Source organism: Triticum urartu, chromosome 4A (genome assembly GCF_056163025.1).
Source record: "Triticum urartu cultivar PI428250 chromosome 4A, HENAU_Tu73, whole genome shotgun sequence".
NCBI lineage: Eukaryota > Viridiplantae > Streptophyta > Magnoliopsida > Poales > Poaceae > Triticum > Triticum urartu.
In genome coordinates this window covers 239,564,620-239,571,672 of record NC_141876.1, presented here as the reverse complement: position 1 = coordinate 239,571,672, position 7,053 = coordinate 239,564,620, and the positions used below count along the sequence as shown (strand labels likewise).

At 35.7% G+C, this 7,053-nt stretch overlaps 1 long non-coding RNA gene across 16 annotated transcripts; it reads left to right on the top strand.

Annotated features, from left to right (window-relative positions):
• Positions 1 to 968: 968 nt before the first annotated feature.
• LOC125551664 (uncharacterized) lies at positions 969 to 5,446 on the top strand. 16 transcript variants are annotated; one of them, XR_015600843.1, is made up of 8 exons: positions 969 to 1,228; positions 1,328 to 1,400; positions 1,501 to 1,611; positions 1,721 to 1,898; positions 3,554 to 3,617; positions 3,902 to 3,993; positions 4,814 to 4,966; positions 5,060 to 5,446. It is a non-coding gene; the product is annotated as an uncharacterized LOC125551664 (long non-coding RNA). The 16 variants fall into 16 exon arrangements; XR_015600841.1 differs by adding an exon at positions 2,795 to 2,983 and having other exon boundaries at positions 3,554 to 3,993; XR_007302997.2 differs by having other exon boundaries at positions 1,721 to 2,983.
• Positions 5,447 to 7,053: the final 1,607 nt, after the last annotated feature.

Genomic DNA, 7,053 nt, shown 5'->3' with positions numbered 1-7,053 from the left:
TGTACCGAACACGAATCATATGTACATGATGAAAACTAGTTTGACGATATTCCCATGTGTCCTCGGGAGCGCTTTTCCTTATATAAGAGTTTGTCCAGGCTTGTCCTTTGCTACAAAAAGGATTGGGCCACCTTGCTGCACTTTATTTACTTTTGTTACTTGTTGCTCGTTAGAAATTATCTTATCACAAAACTCTCTGTTACCACTTATTTCAGTACTTGCAGAGAATACCTTGCTGAAAACCGCTTATCATTTCCTTCTGCTCCTCGTTGGGTTCGACACTCTTACTTATCGAAAGGACTACGATAGATTCCCTATACTTGTGGGTCATCAAGACTCTTTTCTGGCGCCATTACTGGGGAGTGAAGCGCCTTTGGTAGGTGGAATTTGGTAAGGAAAAATTTATATAGTGTGCTGGAATTTACTGTCACTTGTTACTATGGAAAGTAATCCTCTGAGGGGCTTGTTCGGGGTATCTTCACCCCGACCAGTAGAGAAAAGAGTTGCTCCTCAACCTACTGAACCTATTGAAAATGAAATTCCTTATGAGTATCCTTCGGGTATGATAAAAAAACTGTTAGCTAATCCTTTTACAGGAGATGGAACAAAGCATCCTGATGAACACCTAATATATGTGGATGAAGTTTGTAGATTATTTAAGCTTGCAGGTATACCCGATGATGTTGCTAAGAAGAAGGTCTTCCCTTTATCTTTGAAGGAAGATGCATTGACATGGTATAGGCTATGTGATGATACGAGATCATGGAACTATAGAAGATTGAAATTGGAATTTCATCAAAAGTATTACCCTATGCATCTTGTTCATCGTGACTGCAATTATATCTATACCTATACTAATTACAGACTCCCAAATACCACGTTAATCAGAAATTAGGAGCCGTCTATCTTGTGGGGCTGAGTTATAATAGTTTAGATTAGCTAACAAAAGAAAAAACAATAGATGACAGAATAATCAGATTCTAATCTCAATATATGAAAAGTATTCTACCATCCCTTCCTTTTTTCCCTCTCCCCACGATGGAAAGTATTCCATCCATCCATCTCTTTCCCCCATGGAAAACCAAATATCTTGCCCACGGTCCCTTCCTCTCCAATCTTTCTCTCTCAAATCTCTCTACCCTAGAAACCAAACTAATACAGAGCAAGCGCGGCGATGGATCTAAAAAACATACGGGGCCATGGATCTAGCGTTCCTGATCTAGATCAGGTTCGTTCCTCAATCTATTTTGCATTTTTTTGCTAATTTGTCATCCAAAATATTAATTTGGATTTAGATTTAATAGTTTTGCATCTCTATTTTGATCAGGTTGTCCTCGAATTCACCCTAATCACGATTTGGATCAAATCCTCAATCTTTTGAAGTACAATTTCTGGATCAGGTTCGTTCCTCAATCTATTTTGCAATTTTTTTGCTAATTTGTCATCCAAAATATTAATTTGGATTCGGATTTAATTGTTTTGCATCTCTATTTTGATCAGGTTGTCCTCGAATTCATCCTAATCACGATTTGGATCAAACCCTCAGTCTTTTGAAGTACAATTTCTGGATGCCTTATGGAGATCGGACCGGAGCACAACTATGCCCATCAGGTGTACTTATAATTAATATATCTCTTGACTATATGCGACTACCTCGGGATTCACAAGTCGTCTAACGCCCTAGCCTGGTTTCCCGGCCACATTTCTCATGGGAGTATAGGCAGCCCTTGCACAAGAGATGCCGGAGAAGCGGGAGTAACCCAATCGCATGTAGCTCAGTATGCGTGGCATCCAAGAAGCTGCTTCGATCGCAGACTACATGCTCAGGTCCATGGCATAGCATATACATCATGTACGTCATGGATGCATGCATAAAAGTGAGCTAGGACGTCAGACAGGTTAGTATTCATTGGTGCAATCATATGCCGTGATAAACTGGTCAATGCAAGTTAGCAAACCGTCTGAGGAAAAATAGACAACTGATGGGATCTCAAAGATTGAAGATACTGTGATTCAGATTGAGCGAGTACATCAAAAGGAATTAAATGAGTACAAATACCATGATTCCTAATATTTACAACTCTTGGAATATACAAGATAGAAAATTTTAATTTTAGACAACGGGGTGAGAAGGTCAACAATATTAATGTGGATTCTTTCTGTCGTGTTGTCATAGTAACATCAACAACTGTCTGATATTTGATTTTTGTGTATTTCATATTAAAAGGATGTAAGTATTGTTATATGCGTATATTTATTTTATAGGAAAGTTAATATCAGGTGCATACAGAGTAGTCGTTGTCATCTGTAGGTGCAAACAGAGTTTATCTGGATTTGAATATCATCAGCTAATCGTGTCCCTTTACTTCTACTATGAAGATGGGGTGAAACATAAATTGATTTGCAAACAGGGGAAAGAGAGACCAAAGTAAAGATTTCACAGCTCCTATGGAGATGAGGTGCCAATTTGCTGTATGAAAAAGCATAATCTGGAGGAATACCAATTGTAGCACTAAATTATTATATGCACTGAACACCGAGCAGAACTCTATTGAAGAATGAAGATGCATGCTCTTAGCTTATTTCCTTGGAATAATGATGTACGATGCTTCCATTTGATTTTGATTTGGTGTAAACATATAGATACAAATCAATACGTTAATAGCAAATCCATATGCCATGGAATATAATTTATGTTTGTAGATGCTCTATGTTAGGAGCTCCTTCTAATTAAAAAGTTGTTGAGTAAAGCCAACAGATGAGTAACTTCTAGATTATAATTTTTTTATTCCAGGTTAAATCTAACAAGAGACATCACCAACCAACAACCTAACAACTCATCAACTTAGTTATAATGCTATCCTAACTGTTAAGAGACATAATAACTAAAGAAGATACAAATTCTCATTGGGATGAGCTCTACAAACAGCTGGTACATGACAATGTATGTGTGCTGGAATGAGAAACTCACACACTGCGAAAGGTACGGCCTCTGATGCTATGGACTCTGATGTTATAGAAGCTATGATTTGTGATGCTAATCTTGCATGTTCAGACCTGCTACGATCGAATTTGCTCAAATTATTCTGTGGTGTATTAAATAACATGCCCTTTTGTAGTTTGTATTTGCTGACATATATAAAATTTCATTTGGGCCATTCGTTACAGTACTTCAATTATGTGTTCTTGAGAGACGATTAATACATTAATACCGAGGGAGTCCTCTATCCAGTGATTTTGTCGTACGTAATATTATCTTACACAAGTTACTATCAATGGTATAATTTGATCAGTGTTGTATTCAGTTAGAAAGGAATTTCTTTTCAGTGACTACCCTTCCAAATTTTGTACCAATTATAGTTGTCTTTTGTAAATATATTTCTCTAAATATTTTACTTCATGATCAGTGGTCTAGCTGGCACAATTCTCTAATATATTATATAAATCATTTTAACTTTTCAAAGTGACCGGATTCTATATAGATTGTTGGTTATTGTGTGCTATAGTTGTCTTAGTAGTGCTCGCACTCATTAATGGATGATTGTTTTTACAGACCTCTCCTTCAAAACTTTTTTAATATGGTGATGAAATTCTGAAGAACAATTCTTATGCCCATGGTATGACCTGGTAATTTCCTTAGTAAGGAGATTCTCCTTATCAGTAGTGAAATCTTAGGTTGTCTCTAAACTAGAAAGAAGAAACACATGATGGTGCTGCATAGGACCTCTCAGCTTTCCTTTTTGGGAAAATTTATTAGGTGGCACATGTATCAAACTTATAAGACATAAGTAATATTTGTCTGCTTCTTTTTGTACCTGATTCAGAATTACGAACGCATTAAATAAATTGTATTTTTTGGACATGGAATATCTCAACTAAGAGCCTTTCACAAAATATGCAGGGCACTGAGTAAAATGAGTAATGCAAGCTCGGGTCTTGGTAGTGGGATAAATGGAAAATCATATCGATTAATAACTAAACACAAAACTAAATGTAAGTTTCTATGATTTCCATGTTTGCAATCTCTTCCTGATTTTTAGTCGTATAAGCTCACAAAAAGGATGCACATAGAGTCCAATAGTTCAGTCATCTGTCTACACACATGCCGTATATTTTATGCAAAAGACAAGCATAAGAAAATAATTGAGGTGAATGCACCAAAAGAAATGAGATGTCATATTTTTTTTTTGGCTTGTTACTACCTCACCTTATAGAAAAGTTAAAAATTTATAGTAACTTTAGTGTCCATTCTTTTTTACAATCCAGTGGCCACAAAATGTTTGTTCCTCTATTTGGTTCTTACATTTCATGTTTTATGTTACATTTTTCTGTACTAATACTTTTTTGTTATTTTTTTGGATTATTTGCCAATCTAAATAAGTTAGGTAACACAATATACAATTTAAGACTCTTTGTGGTACAGTGTATTCATCTATGAACCATTGAAAAGTCTAATTGTTCATTAATTTTTTATCCTATTTTGGGAAGAGATAAAAATGCCTTTTGTGTGTTTTCTTTCATTACTATAATTGTGATTTGATGTACCTCTGAATTTGGATCATTTTTCTTAGCATTTAGTATGACAAAATTTACATTCTTCTTAAGTAAACCGAAATTTGCATGTTTCCTTTCGATTGGTGCAAAAGACTGATATAATAATTTAGTTTATATATCTAAATATTGTGTATCTAATAAATGATTTTAGTACCTTTATCTTTAGGTGTTGTACAAAATGCTAGGACTTGCAAATAGATGGGTTGACGATTATCGTCTATGATGCTTATGTTCTTCTGATTGATCTATCTGGTAATAGTTGCAGGTTGGCCGGCGAGCGCTGGCACCAACCAGAGGATGCATTGGCGCACAGAGAAGTGCCAGTTCATGCCGATGAGCGATGATTGTCAATGGAGATTACATGTGGCTGCGGAAGCATAAAAAGCATGGTGATAAGAAAGGATTGATCAGGGTAAAGTACTAGCATTGAAGTTTTTGTATTGGCTCTTAATTTATTTGCTTTTTAGTAGATATATCCTTGATTCTTGAAGAGAATTTTGTGCAGTTTGTATTGTCTGACGCATTTGTGCAAGAACCAAGTAATTGCTACAGTACCAGTTAGGTTGCTCTGGGAGGACTTGTTTCTGCCATAAGGATTAAAGCACCTTGATTGATTCATGGAGGACGCACCAAACAAGGATTATTTACTATTGGATCTACCGGCCAGAAAAACAGAGCACATGTCCGTGATTGTCCAAGTCCGGAAGGGACAAGGCCACTATGTAATATATATCCCAGTTAGCTCCAACACTTAATTTCCCGTGCCTCCTGATGTTCTTTACTAACTAGACTTAGGAATGTGAGAAACGTCATTTTGTAGTATGCCTTGCTGGAGCAAGATTGAATTGCTGGACCAAGGTCTACATCTATATTCCCTTATGTTTTTCACTTACGTCCTTTTTTTCCTACCCATTTTTATGGCATTCCGAGCAAAAGAAAAAAACGAGGGTGCTTTTAAATTACAAGCAAGAAAAATGTATTGACAGTATCCGTGGCTTATTTCTTTGCTACCCAGATTTTGCTGCATCCAACATGACAACCCCAAAACATGATCAATGCATGCTAAACCAAATATGCAAAGCCGCTGCTTGCAAAACATGATGTATACAAACACGTTGATTTATCAGTCTATTTTTGTTTGTGGGTGTAATTATGGTTTTGTTGTTGTACTTGACAACTATGTTATTCTCACCTGTTTGCCTTCATGTTGTTAATTAAGATTTCACCCATTCTTAATTACTTTCATGCCCCTTATCAACAATATTTTCCTAAAACTACAAACCGAATCCATATAATCTCGTCTCTCACAACCTTTCCTTTCATGTACATTGTTGTCATAGAAAAACAGTTCTGAAATAAACAGTTTGGTTCCTCCAAATTTTGTAGCTCATAAAACTGTAATGTGGAGAGTAAGTCAATAGAAATCATTATTGAAAGCATCATGGTAGGCATGGGTGCATGAACACTTTAATTGGTAACTTGGAAATTCTATATGTCATATGTAATCTCTACATGCTTACCTTGCAATAGTGCCACTATCAGCTATAAAGCGACACATTACATCTAATGATTTTTATCAGCCTCTTCTCTTATCTACCAACATTTCTCAATGATATACATCCCCCAAAAATATATTATTTTATATTTACAATCCAAAATTCATGATGTATTTAAATTCAAAATAACTTTGCAAATGAATATTTAATTATAATAATATAAACTTTATTGTGCTTAAGTGTAACCTAGAGTGGATAGCCCGTGCATCTGCACGGGTTGACGACTAGTATATATAATTTTTGGTCTCATGAAGGAGAAAGCATCGCTCAAGCTTGGGGGAGGCTTAAATCAATGTTATATTCATGCCCCAATCATGAGCTTCCAAGAGAAACAATTCTTCAAAAAATTTATGCTCGGCTTTCTGAAAATAATCGCACCATGCTCGATACTTCTTGTGGTGGCTCTTTTATGATGAAGACTATTGGATTTAGATGGGATTTATTGGATAGAATTAAACGCAACTCTGAAGATTGGGATCTCGACAAAGGTAAGGAGTCAGGTATGACACCTAAGTTTGATTGTGTTAAATCGTTTATGGATACCGATATTTTCCGTAAGTTTAGCACTAAATATGGACTTGATTCTGAGATAGTAGCTTCTTTCTGTGAATCTTTTGCTACTTTTGTTGATCTCCCTAAGTAGAAGTGGTTTAAATATCATCCTCCCATAGAAGTAAAAGTAGTTGCACCAATTAAAGTTGAAGAAAAGACTGTCACTTATAATGATCCTATTTTTCCTACTTGTTATGTTGAGAAACCACCTTTCCCTGTTAGGATAAAGGATCATGCTAAAGCTTCAACTGTGGTTCATAAAAGCAATATTAAAACATATACACCTCCTGAGTAAGTTAAAGTAGAACCTAATATTGCTATTGTTAAAGATCTCTTGTCTGATAATATTGATGGGCATGTTATTTAGTTCTATGGTGAAACTGCTAGAATT